The sequence below is a fragment of the Ovis canadensis genome, chromosome 4 (genome assembly GCF_042477335.2).
Source record: "Ovis canadensis isolate MfBH-ARS-UI-01 breed Bighorn chromosome 4, ARS-UI_OviCan_v2, whole genome shotgun sequence".
NCBI lineage: Eukaryota > Metazoa > Chordata > Mammalia > Artiodactyla > Bovidae > Ovis > Ovis canadensis.
Genome location: NC_091248.1, coordinates 98,362,508 through 98,377,551, shown reverse-complemented (window position 1 = coordinate 98,377,551; position 15,044 = coordinate 98,362,508).

Sequence of the window (15,044 nt, the reverse complement as noted above, 5' to 3'; positions counted from 1 at the left end):
ATACAAAATAAATTAGAATGATGCATAGTCTATCAGTAAATCTAGTGGGGAATGTTAATTGGTTTTTAAAACAAACAGATTTTTTTAATAGTACAAATGTTTAAATGTTTAAAATCAGAAGCACAAAGTGATTCTGAAACATTTTGCTCACAGCGGGACTGTTCTCTCCAAAATGTTGAAATTCTGCATGATAGAAATACTAATTTGTTTGGTATATTACGTAACAAGGCAGAATCACCAGGTGCTGTCACTGGTAAAGAATCCACATGCCAATGAAGGAGACACAAGAGACACGAGTTCAATCCCTGGGTCAGGTAGATCCCCTGGGGTAGGAAAAAGCTACCCACTCCAGTATTTTTGCCTGGAAAATCCCATGGTCAGAGGAGTCTGGAGGACTATAGTCCAAAGGATTGCAGAGTCAGACGTGACCAAGCGTACATGCGATGCACACTAGGTAGCAACTATATAGGCCTTGTTATACCAACTATAATAATTAATTCTCCTACTTGTTTTGTCATGAAATATAAAAGCAGCAGTAACATGATGCTCTTCAAAACAATGGCAGCATATTTGTGAGAGAAAAATTACCTAATTACTTTCTCTTTATAAGATTAATTACCAGTACATCAGTTAACCCCTCCTTCTGAAAATACATTTTTTGTGTGTGGTAGCCATTTAAATTATAAACAAACTGACAGGGATACTGAGCACTATAAATCTTGAATAAATTCAATGCTATATATGTTATTTTGGAAGAAAAAAAAGACTACTTTTTTATGTTTCTTTTTAAATTTTATTTATTATTATTTTTACTTTATAATACTATATTGGTTTTGCCATACATTGATATGAATCTGCCACGGGTGTACATAAGTTCCCACTCCTGAACCTCCCTCCCACCTCCCTCCCCATACCATCTCTCTGGGTTATCCCAGTGCACCAGCCCAAGCATTCTGTATCCTGCATTGAACCTAGATTGGCGATTCGCTTCTTATATGATAGTACACATGTTTCAATGCCATTCTCCCAAATCATCTCTCCCTCTCCCTCTCCCACAGAGTCCAAAAGTCTGTTCTGTACATCTGCGTCTCTTTTGCTGTCTCGCATACAGGGTTATCATTACCATCTTTCTAAATTCCGTATATATGTGTTAGTATACTGTATTGGTGTTTTTCTTTCTGGCTTACTTCACTCCATATATTTGGCTCCAGTTTCATCCCCCTCATTAGAACTGATCACGCAGCACTTTTTATAATAGCCAGGACATGGAAGCAATCTAGATGTCCATCAGCAGATGAATGGATAAGAAAGCTGTGGTACATATACACAATGGAGTATTACTCAGCCATCAAAAAGAATACATTGGAATCAGTTCTAATGAGGTTAAAAGACTACTTTTCAAAAAGTATTTAGGATCTATATTTAAGAGAAAATATTTTATAAAGTTGAGAACACTGAGTTGTATAGTAAGCTTTGTTTTCAATAAAAAGGCAAAAGACATCCTCTATAGTATAGGATTATTACTATCTAATATTGCTTAAAATATTGATTTTTGATTTTTCCCTTTTCCAATGAAAGCCCAAATAAGAGTATAATGAATATGAATAGTGAAGTATTGAATATTAATACTATAACTCAAAATAAAGATGAAAGTTTTTTTAGATTTTCCTTTTCAGTTCTACTTAAAATGATAACTTATTTTCAATTATTAGAGACTTCTGTGGGGCAAAACTGATCCACATAGTACAAAGGTAAATCTACCTCTAAAAGATGGACTTCCCTACTGGCTCAGACGGTAAAGCGTCTGTCTACAATGCGGGAGACCTGGGTTCGAGCCCTCGGTTGGGAAGATCCCCTGGAGAATGGCAATCCACTCCAGTACTATTGCCTGGAAAATCCCATGGACAGAGGAGCCTGGTAGGCTACAGTCTATGGGGTCACAAAGAGTCGGTAATTCCATAAATACTATAACATTCATTCATTCAGTTCAGTCGCTCGGTCATGTCCGACTCTTTGCGACCCCATGAATTGCAGCGCACCATGCCTCCCTGTCCATCACCAACTCCCGGAGTTTACCCAGACTCTTGTCCATCGAGTCCGTGATGCCATCCAGCCATCTCATCCTCTGTCATCCCCTTCTCCTCCTGCCCTCAATCCCTCCCAGCATCAGAGTTTTTTCCAATGAGTCAACTCTTCGCATGAGGTGGCCAAAGTATTGGAGCTTAAAACTTAGCTATTTTCCAATAATTCATTATGTATCAAGTTAGCTAACCTTGAGAGCTATTAGGTATAAAAAACTAAATAACAGATAACATTTATTCATAATGTTTTGTTCTGTTAAATATTTGGAAAAAGTTTTGAAATGGAAAAGTCAAAACCAGAGACATCAAAGATAGATAAGGATGTTACAAGAAAACTACACGCCAAGATCCCTGGTGAATATAGGTGCAAAAATTCTCAATTAAATATTAGTAAACTGAATTTATTAACACTAAAATTATCATACACCATTATCATGTGGGAATTATCCCTGGGATGTAGGGTGATTCAACACACCAAAATCAATAAGTGTGATACACTGCATTAACATAGTGAAAGATAAATATCATATGATAATCTCAATAGAAGAATACAAAGCATTAGGTAAAATTAAACAACTGCTCATGATAAAAACTGTCAACACAGTGGGTGTAGAAAGAACATACTCTGATATAATAAGTCCACAGACAACATCATACTCAATGGTGAAACGTTGAAAATTTTCTCTCAGAGATTAAGAACAAGGTAAGTGGGCCCACTATCAATGTTCCTATCCAACACAGTACTGGAAGTCCTAGTCTAAGCAATTAGTCAAATAATTTAAAAAGAATAAAAGACAAATGCAGTATCTATTTGTCTCTAATGTTATATAGAGAAAACCCTAAAGACTCCATCAAAAGACTCGTAGAACTAACCAACACATTTGATGCTTCAGGATACAAAATCGACACACAAAAATTATAAGGAGGCAAGGCTTACAATGTCCCTTAGGAAAGCTGGCCTGGTGATTGTCTTACAAGATGCTAATCTTAAAATTGCTGAGGAAAGCCATTTGCAAACAAAACAGGAGTTTCTGCATATTTTGGAAAACTCATAAGTAACACAATTCACCCATATATAAAAATACTACAATTGAAATCTTGTGAAGTTTCCTTGAGTGAGTTCACTAGTAAACTGACAGAAGAGCTAAAAAGAGAGGCGTTAAAAATCCCATTCAAGATTCCTTAAGGAAACTTCTAGACAGAAGTTCATTATGTAGCCTTCGAAGTTGATTGTTTCTGTTTATGTGTCTATCTCTGCAAAACAAATTTAAGAGCTACATGGATAATTAAGAATAATACTGCAACCCATGAATAATCAGGACAAACCTAATAATACTATACCTTTTTAATCAAAAATAATCATTGGAAATGATTTATGATGACAAGGAAAAACATGAGTGAGAAAAAATTTATCAAAGATTTTGAAATGAACAAAAGGAATTATTTGGTGTCCTTTCATGCAGTTCTGGTACTCCAAAGAATGCTCTGAGAGAGTGAGAGTGAAAGTTGCTCAGTTGTGTCTGACTGTTTGTGACCCCAGGTACTACAGAGTCCATAGAATTCTCCAGGCCAGAATACTGGAGTGGGTAGACTTTCCCTTCTCCAGGGGATCTTCCTGACCCAGGAATTGAACTGGGGTCCCCTGCATTGCAGGAAGATTCTTTATCAACTGAGCTATCAGAGAAGCCTGTAAAGAATGCTTTAAGTACTACCAGATTGTGTAAAAATGTGCACCCTGATTGCTCCTGTATTGACAATGCTATTTCACAGATATATTATATATATATTTTTTAATCAAATTCCAATTGCTCACTGCTGGCATATGAGAAAATAATTGCATACTGACCCACTGTCCTACAACTTAGCTATTCTTGCTTACTAATTCAGAGAGTTTTCTACAGATTATATGGCATTTTCTACACATACAATTAAGCCATCTAAATATAGCTCATTTCTTTCTAATTTGTATACTTTTGAAATTTCTTCACTTTAAAATTGATTCCTTGTTAATTTAATTGTGATCAGGAAGGATACTTTTTATGATTTCTATTATTCTCAATTGTTAAGCTGTGTTTTATGACTCAAAATATATTCTTTGGTGAATACTTACGTCAGTTTGAAAAGATGTGTATTCTGCCACTGTTGGGTCAAATATCAGCCAAATAGATGAAGTTGATAGTTAAGTTCAGGTCAAGTATAGCCATACCAATTTTCCTACCAGTTTGATCTGTTGGATCTATCAATTACTGGTAGAAGGAGGTTGATGTGTCCTAGCATATTGACTATTTTTCATTTCAGTTCTAACATTTTTTTCCTCATGAACATTGATTCTCCATTGTTCACTGTATACACATTAAGGATGGCTATGCCTTCTTTGAGAACTGACCCCTTTACCATATTATAATGCTCCTCTTTATCCTAATAATCTTATTTGTTTTGAATTATGCATTGAGATTAACATAGTTGCTCTTGCTTTTTTATATCACATATTAGACAATCATGTCATGATCAAGACAATCATGTATTATCTACAAGAAATACACTTTATTTTTTTCAAAGAAGTTTAAATTAATGAGGTGGCATTTCTTCGTCTCATTAATTTTAACTTCTCTGAAAGGAAAATAGGTTTCTTATAGATAATACATGATTATCTCTAGTTATTTAATCAACTCTAACTAAAATGATGCAGCTACACCATTCACATTGTAAATATTCATATACTTTGATAAATATCTAATACATTTGTAATAATTTTTATTAGTTGTATTTTATATTTTCCACTTTTATTTAGATAAAATTGATCAAATTATATATATGCAAGGTGCAAAAAATATTTTAATATACATATATGTTGTGAAATGATCACCAAAATAAAATTCATTAACATATCCATCATCTCACATAGTTAACATGCATTTGTGTGAAGAGGATACTTGAGAGCTAATCTCTTGGCAAATTTTAATTATAAAATACATTATTTTTAAACTACAACTACCATGCTGTACATTAGTTCTGCAGAAGTTATTTAATCTTAGAACTCAAAGCTTGTACACTTTGACCAATATCATCCCACTTCTTAGGGCCCCCATCCATTGTTGTTGTTTAGTTGCTACCTTGTGTCTAACTTTTCATGACCCCAGGACTGCAGCACACCAGGCTTCTCTGTCCTTCACTATCTCTCAGAGTTTGCTAAATCTCATGCCCATTGAGTCAGTGATGCCATCCAACCATCTCATTCTCTGTCACCCACTTCTCCTCCTGCCCTCAATCTTTACCAGCCTCAGGGCTTTTTCCAATGAGTTGACTCTTCACATCAGATGGCCAAAGTACTGGAGCTTCAGCTTCCGCATCAATCCTTCCAATGAATATTCTGGATTGATTTTCTTTAGGATTGACTGGTTTGATCTCCTTGTTGTCCAAGAGACTCTCAAGAGTCTTCTTCAGCACCACAATCTGAAAGTATCAATTCTTCAGTGCTCAGCCTTCTTTATGGTCCAATTCTCACATCCATACATGACCACTGGAAAAACCATAACTTTGATTATATGGACCTTTGTCAAGAAGGTGATGTCTCTGCTTTTTTCACATGCAGTCAAGGTTTGTCCAAGGAGGAAGCATCTATTAGTTTCATGGCAGCAGTCGCCACCTACAGTGATTTTGGAGTCCTCAAAAATAAAATCCACTACTTTTCCCATTTTTTCACATCTATTTGCCGTGAAGTGATGTAATGTGATGAATGATTGATGAATGCTATGATGAGTGTTACTAGTAAGCACCATTAAACTCTTTATTATTGTGAGTTCAACTTTTTACTCTTAACATAGAAGTGAGATCATGTAGTATTTGCCTTTGTGTGCCTGGCTTATTTCACTTAATATAATGTCCTCTGGATTTGTCTCTGTTGTCACAAAATGGCACTAATTCTTTTTTTAAGGCTGAATAATATTTCATTATATACATTTATTATTTTATGTATTATACATATTGATATGTATAAATATATCATTATGTTTACTATTTATACATACTAAATTATATATTATATATATTCTATATAATAGATGATATATATATATTTTTTCCTTTATCCATTGACAAATACTTAGGTTGTTTCCATATATTGCCTCTTTAATGTGGCAATAAAAATGAGAGAGCAGATGTCTCTTTAAAAAAATGATTTCTTTGGATATATACCCAAAAGAGAGATTGTTTTTGAGTTTGATTGTATTCCACTTGCTTAGTTTGGTTTTTGTTGCCACAGCTTTTGGTGTCAAATCCTCCCAGAATATCACCAGGACTATTGTTAAAGAGCGTTTTTTCCCTTATGATTCCTTCCAGGAATTTTACAGCTTTCAGGACCTACATTTAATTCTTTAATCCATTTTGAGTTGGTTTTTGTGCAGTGTGTAAGTGTCCAGTTTCATTCTTTTGCATGTGGATATCCAGTTTTTCCAACACCATTTATTAAGAGAATATCCTTTCCTCTTTGTGTATTCCTGGCATATTTTTCAGAGTAGTTGACCCTATATGCCAAGATTTATTGATACATTATCTATTCTGTTCCATTGATCTATGTATCTCTTCTTTAGGCTAGTATGGTACTATTTTGATTAGCATAGTCTTAAAGTGTATTTGAAATCAAGAAGCTTCATTCTTGCTCAACACTGCTTTTGTTATCCAGAGTCTCTTGTGGTTCAGTTCAATTTTAGGACTGTTTTTTGTTTCTTAAAAAACAAATGCCATTGGAATTTTGAGAGGTTGTTTTGAATCTGCACATTTCTTTGAATAGTATGGATATTTTAACAATATTCATTCTTCCAAAGCATGAAAATGAGATATATATTTTTTGGGCTTCCCTGATGGTTCAGATGCAGGAGGCCTGGGTTCAATCCCTGGGTTGTAAAGATCTCCTGGAGAAAGGAATGGCAACTCACTCCAGTATTCTTGCCAGGAAAACTCCATGGACAGAGGAGCCTGACAGGTTACAGTACACAAGGTGGTGAAGAGCTGGACACAAGTGAGCAGCTGACACTTTCAGATTCACGTCTTTTTAAAATTTCTTTATTTTCTATAGTTTTCAGCATACGTGTCATTCACCTTGTTGTTTAAATTAATTTTAAATTACTTTACTTTTTTTGATGCTACTGTAAATGGAATTATTTGTTGTAAATGTACAAGAAATGCAATTGATTTGTATGTTGATTTTGTATCCTCAGACAAAATGTTTTTTAACTTAGCAAAGATTTTTTTTATTTTAAATTCAAAAAAGAGAAAGCATTTAAAAACAGAAGAAATTAACTTATCTGCTTTGAAGAAACAGACTTCCAATAGAGATGCAAAATGAATGTATCCTCTGTGAAATTCTAGACTAAATTTTAGTACCTAGAGAAAATTTCTTTCTCTTTTTCAAAAAATTAAATTTATTTGGGTAGAGTTGATTTACAATGTTGTATTAGTTTCTGCTGTACAGCCCAGAGAATCAATTATACATACACATATATTCACTTTTACTTAATTTCCTATATAGTTCATTATAGTGTATTGAGTAGAGTTCCCTGTGCTATGACTTTTTGTTGAAAGATGGACTTGCTGTATAGTTGTTAAGGACTGAGATAAATATTTTTTCTAAAATGGTGTAAAGTTGCACAATATGATGATTTAACATATATATACAATGTAGAATGACTACCACAATCAAGTTTATTAACATATCCATCATGTCATATAGTTACCATTTTTTAACTGTGAATTTGTTATTCCAGCTAGAAGCCTTGATATGTTTAATGTTTATTGTAGCTATAGGTTCTACAGCTTCAAATTCTCAATAATGTCCTTCTTATCTCCATTCTTGACACTGTTCCACTGGCTTTTCCTTTGTACTCTCTATAGTAAGCCTGTATCTTTCACTATTTTTAGCTGTAATTCCCTATTGCTATACTGGAGTCCTATTGACGTGGTTGCACTTTGTGGGGTGGTGGGGGAGGTGCAAAAAACATTTATCACTTGATTAAAATCAGTCTTTTATTTGACCTGTCTTTTGGGGCTATAACTTTCAACAGTTTGTCCAAAGGTATTGCTTTTATTATTTTCCCCCAGTCTCAACTCCTGTCTATGGCACCAGCATTCATGATTTGCATTTTTGAATCCTTGACCTTTCCTACCAAATATATATTTGTTTCTCTCCTTTATATGATATAGAATGACTCTAGGGGGGCAGATTGGGAAGAACAATCTTTCCCAAATTGTAATTATTGGTCAGATTTTACCCATGACAGAGTCTTATTTTTTGGATAGTAGGATGTATTTTTCATTGAGAATGTTCTTGACGTAAATTACAGTGGTAATTCTTCCTGTCTAACATAACTTCTATTATAAAGACTTCTAAAGGTTTCTGTAGATACTTCTTAAATTTTTTAAAAGCACAACACCTCTTTTCAATCATCAGCATCACAAAAAAATTAATATAAGTTCACACATATGCCTAATACTTTGAAATCCTCAAGGTGAAAGATTTTATCATTATTCCAGCATCTAGAAATTATATTAATGGATATTTCTCTGAGTTCTACTAATATCTGTTTGATTTCCTTGATGATGTTTAGACAAGCAAATACCTATATCATGTCACATATGAACACAGTAGAATATAATAAGAAAAAGAAGCTAAAATAGCAAAAAGAAGTTGTACTTTCTTTTTGTAAAGCACTCTGTAAGTACTGAATCATTGAAAGGGTTCATCTGAAATCTCACTAATATGAAAGCTCAAAATTTTTTCATAGATAAATATGCTGTTAGGTGCAGTCATACATGTTTGGTCATTTCCGACTCCTTGCGACCCCATGAAGCCCTCCAGGCTTCTCAGTCCATGGGATTTTCCAGGCAAGAATATTGGAGGTGGTTGCCATTTCCTACTCCAGGGGTCCTTCTTGACCCAGGGATTGAACCCACATGTCTTGAGTTTCCTGCATTGTTGGGGAGATTATTTACCACTGAACCTCTTGTCTATATACTAAAACAACCAAAATTATACAAGAGTGGATGGAATTTCAGGTACTCTTAACACTGGTGGTGGTGGTGATGGTTTAGTCACTAAATTCTGTCCAACTCTTAAAACCCCAAGGACTGTAGCCCACCAAGCTCCTCTCTCCATGGGATTTTCCAGGCAAGAATACTGGAGTGGGTTGCCAATTCCTTCTCCAGGGGATATTCCTGACCCAGGGATTGAAGCCATACCTCCTGCTTGACAGGTGGATTCTTTACTATTGCACCACTGGGCTTCCCACTCTCAATATTATCCTAAACTTAAATCACATTAAATTTTATACTCACTGGCAATTTGAAATGTATTATTAGTTATTAAACATTTTAACTTATGACACTTGGATTCATAAATATTTTTATAAACTCCTTTGTAAGGTTAGATTATTTCCTAAATTTCATTGCAAAATAAACTAGATCATTCATTAAAATTATGTAATTCTTAAGTAAAACACTTCATAATTTTAAGAAAGACCTAGAGAAATAACTAATAAAGTCAATGCGCAAAATAGTGGGCCAAACAGAATTTGTAATTCACTGAATATTTTATGGGCTTTCCTGATGGCTCAGATGTTAAAGACTCTGCCTTCAATGCAAGAGACCCAGGTTCAATATATGGATCCAGAAGATCCCATAGAGAAGATAATGGCAACCTAGACCAGTATTCTTGCCTGGAAAACCCAATGGACAGAGGAGACTGGCAGGCTACCATCTGTGGAGTGAGAAGGAATCAGACATGACTGAGCAGCTAACACTTTCAATATTTTATAATGCATTGCTAAATTAACCTTTGGCTTATAGATTTGTTATCTGGACTATATAAATGCTATAGTGCCATCTCCTGGAAAGTAAAATGATCGAGAAAAGAGGGTGTAATTGAATATGAGCTTTGTTTAGTATTTAATATTAATCAAAAAAATTTAAAATGGGAAAAAGAGATGACTATAAATTTGTCTTCTGAGAATAAAAATAATTTTTAATATTGAGAGAGTATGAGTTTGAATATTTCACTCACATAACATTATATTTTTGTCCTTTAGAAGCTTACATCAACATACACCATTAACTCTCTTAATACTAGGGGCATGTGCTGAGCTTTCAAAGATACAAGGTTAATCATTTTAGGTCATGTGATTAACTTTCTGTTTAAAGTCAGTTAGGACTCTCACTTTGTAGGAGCCTAATGCCTCCATTTACAATCCTGCAGCAATTATAAAAATTATCAGAATAAGAAGGCCATAAAAATCATTAGAGTCATGCTGAATCTGAAAGTCTATTGAGAATACTTTTTTGTACTTCCAGATCAGTTCCAAATATAAATTTTCTTTTCTTTAATTTTTCTTTCTAGTAGAGAGCCTTTAATTGCTTTCTTAGAAATTTATTTTTGTGTATCCTGTTAAAGAGTTACTTTTGATAAACTGAGTACTCTGTCCTCAATATTTAACTCATGTCTTCTTAATTTTCTATCAATGGAGTTACTGTTCAGAAATGTACTTTGTTTCCTTTCTTTTAATGTCATGTGATTTTGCTATTTTGTATTGAATTTTTTAAATCTTTTACATTATTTTTAAAATATTATACTGAATAGTATACATGATTAAATTTTGTTGCACAAATTATTTTCTTAGGTTTTACTCTCACTTTTTTGGACAGTATATGTGTTATTCACTTTATTCTTATGACATTGTTATTTGACATTATATAGGGAATGTTATTTAAAAACCTGTATCTTAACCTTGTGAACAAAGTGATATTAACAATATTTATAAAAACTGTAAGTTGCTCAGTCATGTGCAACTCTTTGCAAGTCCATGGACTATAGCCCACCAGGCTCCTCTGTCCATGGAGTTCTTGAAGCAAGAATACTGGAGTGGGTAACTGTTACCTTCTCCAGGGACTCTTCCCAACCCCAAGACCGAACCCAGATCTCCCACATTACAGGCAAGTTCTTTACCATCTGAGTGACCAAAGAAGCTCAGCAATATTTATAGATCCCTAATTATGATAAAATAGGTGACACAGTGGAAAGTTACAAATATACAACATATAATAAAAACTATATTTGATAATGCATAAATTATTTCTTTTTGCTATAAACTATCTACCAAATAACCTGAAATATTAAAAGTACAGTGTTATTAGCTATTTTTTTGTTTCTGTCTTGAGAAGCTATAGTAATGATTGTTGAATAAAAATAAATAAAAATTCACCATTTTTACATTCAAAATATTTTTAAGCATTTGTCAATTTTATTGTAGAATAATGTATGTACAATGTACCATATCTATTTAAAGTAGACAATTCAATGATTTTTCACAACTGTGTTCACTGTAGTAGCCACAGGCAACCTTGAAATAAAGAACAACTCTTTATACACAGTATATTCTTACCTGTTTATCTCTTGCCTAGGAAACAGCCATTAAACTTTTTGTTAACATATTACTTTATAATTTTATATAAAGTAATTAAGTATTATATAATACATTGTTTCTAAATTCAATCACTCAGCATCATTATTTTCACATTCATCTATGTGTTCATGTTATAAGCAGTTTTTCCTTTTAATTGTACAAGCAGAGACATTACTTTGCAAACGAAGGTCCATGTAGTCAAGGCTATGGTTTTTTCAGTAGTCCTGTATGGATGTGAGAGTTGGACTATAAAGAAAGCAGAGCGCTGAAGAATTGATGCTTTTGTTGTTTTTTTTTTAATTTCTTTTTAAATTTTAAAATCTTTAATTCTTACATGCGTTCCCAAACATGAACCCCCCTCCCACCTCCCTCCCCATAACATCTCTGTGGGTCATCCCCATGCACCAGCCCCAAACATGCTGTATCCTGCGTCAGACATAGACTGGCAATTCAATTCTTACATGATAGTATACATGTTAGAATGCCATTCTCCCAAATCATCCCACCCTCTCCCTCTCCCTCTGAGTCCAAAAGTCCGTTATACACAGCTGTGTCTTTTTTCCTGTCTTGCAATCCCACTGCTGGGCATACACACAGAGGAAACCAGAATTGAATTGATGCTTTTGAACTGTGGTATTGGGGAAGAGTCTTGAGAGTCCATTGGACTGCAAGGAGGTCCAACCAGTTTATCCTAAAGGAGATCAGTCTTGAGTGTTCATTAGAAGGACTGATGTTGAAGCTGGAAATCCAATACTTTGGCTACCTGATGTCAAGAGCTGACTCATTTGAAAAGACCCTGATGCTGGGAAAGATTGAGGGCAGGGGGAGAAGGGAGCGACAGAGGATGAGATGGCTGGATGGCATCACCGACTCGATGGACATGAGTTTGGTTAAACTCCGGGAGCTGGTGATGGACAGGGAGGCCTGCCGTGCTGTGGTCCATGGGGTCGCAAAGAGTCGGACACGACTGAGTGACTGAACTGAACTGAACTGATTCCATTAATTCACTCTATATTTCATTTATTGTAAATAAAGGGTTTATTTTATTCTATTTAATTTACTTTATTTTATTCATTATTTTGGTAAGAATTCTTCAGATTTACACCCCTAACACATTTTTAAGTGCACAACACAGCATTGCTAGATAAGGCACAATATTGTACAGCAGATCTCTCGAGCTTTTCCTTCTTAAATAATTGAAATGCGGTTAGGATTTGACACTCCTGAGAGTTCAGTCAGTTCAGTTCAGTTTTCAGTCATGTCCGACTCTTTACGACCCCATAGACTGCCGCACACCAGTTTCCCTGTCTATCACCAACTCCTGGAGCTTACTCAAACTCATGACCATCGCGTTGGTGATGCCATCCAACCATCTCATCCTCTGTCATCCCTTTCTCCTCCTGCCTTCAGTCTTTCCCAGCATCATGGTTTTTTACAATGAGTCAGTTCTTTGCATCAGGTAGCCAGAGTACTGGAGTTTCAGCTTCAGCATCAGTCCTTCCAGGACTGAAATCAGGACTGACTTCCTTTAGGATGGACTGGTTGGATGTCCTTGCAGTCCAAGAGACTCTCAAGAGTCTTCTCCAACACCACAGTTCAAAAGCATAAATAAATTTTTTGACACTCTGATTTTCTCTTAATGAAAATTTCAGCACTGATTTCACATTGTCATTAGTCTCTGCGTTCTGTTCAACTCTTGGCACACACGGACTGCAGTATGCAAGGCTTCTCTGTCCTTCACTAACTGCCAGAGTTTGCTCCAACTCATGTACATTGAGTTGGTGATGCTATCCAATTATCTCATCCTCTGTCACCCCCTTCACTTTCTGCCCTCAATCTTTCCCAGCATCAGAGCCTATTTCAGTGAGGTGGCTCTTGTACCAGGTGGCCAAAGTATTGGAACTTCAGCTTCTGCATTAGTCCTTTTAATGAATATTGAGGGCCGATTTCTTTTTTAATTGAATGATTTCATCTCCTTGCTCTCCAAGAGACTCTCAACAGTCATATCCAACACTACAATTAAAAAGCATCAATTCTTTGGTACTGAGGCTTCCTTATGGTCCACCCTGATATCTGTAGATGAGTACATGAAAACCCACAGCTTTGACTATACAGACGTTTTTTGGCAAAGTGATATCTCTGCTTTTTAATATCTTGTCTATGTTTCTCACAGCTTTTCTTCCAATGAGCAAGCTTCTTTTAATTTCATGGCTTCAGTCAAAATCCACAGTGATTTTAAAGTCCAAGAAAATAAAATCTATCACTTTTCCCACTTTTTCCCATCTATTTGCCATGAAGTGATGGGACCAGATGCCATGATCTTAGTTTTTTGGATGCTGGGATTTAAGCCAGCTTCTTCATTCTCCTCTTTCTTCCTCATCAAGAGGTTGTTTAATTCCTCTTCACTTTCTGCCACTAGAGTGATATCATCTGCATATCTGAGTTTGTTGATAATTATCCCAGCATCTTGATTCCAGCTTATGATTCTCCCAGCCCGGATTTTTGCATGATGTATTCTGCATAGAATTTAAATAAGCAGGGTAAAAACATACAGCCTTGACATAATCCTTTCCCAATTTTCGACCAGTCCATTGTTCCATGGCCAGTTTTAACTGTTGCTTCTTGACCTGCATACAGGTTTCTCATGAGACAAGAAAGGTGGTCTGCTATTTCAATCTCTTTAAGAATTTTTCAAAGCTTTTTATGATCCTCACATTCAAAGGCTTTAGTGTAGTCAATGAAGCAGAAGTAGATGTCTTTCTGAAATTCCCTTACTTTTTTATGATCCAGCAGATGTTGGCAATTTAATCTCGTTTCCTCTGCCTTTTCTAAACTTAGATTGTACATCTGGAAGTTCTCAGTTCACATCCTGTGGAAGACTAGCTTGAAGGATTTTGAACATTTTCTTGCTAGAATGTGAAATGAGTGCAACTGTACTGTAGTTTGAACATTTTTAGAATTGGCCTTCTTTAGGATTGAAATGAAAACTGGTCTTTTCCAGTTCTTGACCACTGTTGAGTTTTCCAAATTTGCTGGCATATTGAGTTCAGCCCTGTAACAGCAACCACTTTTAGTATTTTAAATAGTTCAGCTGGAATTCCATCACCTTCACTAGCTTTGTTCATAGCAATGCTTCCTGAGGACCTTGACTTCCTACTCCAAGATGTCTGGCTCTAGATAAGTGAACACAGCATTATGTTTATCCAGGTCATTAAGGCTTGTTTGCACAGATCATCTGTGTATTCTTGCCACCTCTACTTAATATCTTATGCTTATGTTAGGTCCTTAATGTTTCTGTCCTTTATTGTGCCCATCATTGTATGAAATGTTCCCTTGATATCTCTAATTTTCTTGAAGAGATCTCTAGTCTTTCCCATTTATTGTTTCCCTCTATTTCTTTGCATTTCTCACTTAAGAAGGCTTTCTTATCTCTCCCTGCTGTTCTCTGGAACTCTGCATTCAGTTGAGTTTATCTTTCTCTTTCTCTTTTGCCTTTCTTTTCTCTTCTTTCTCA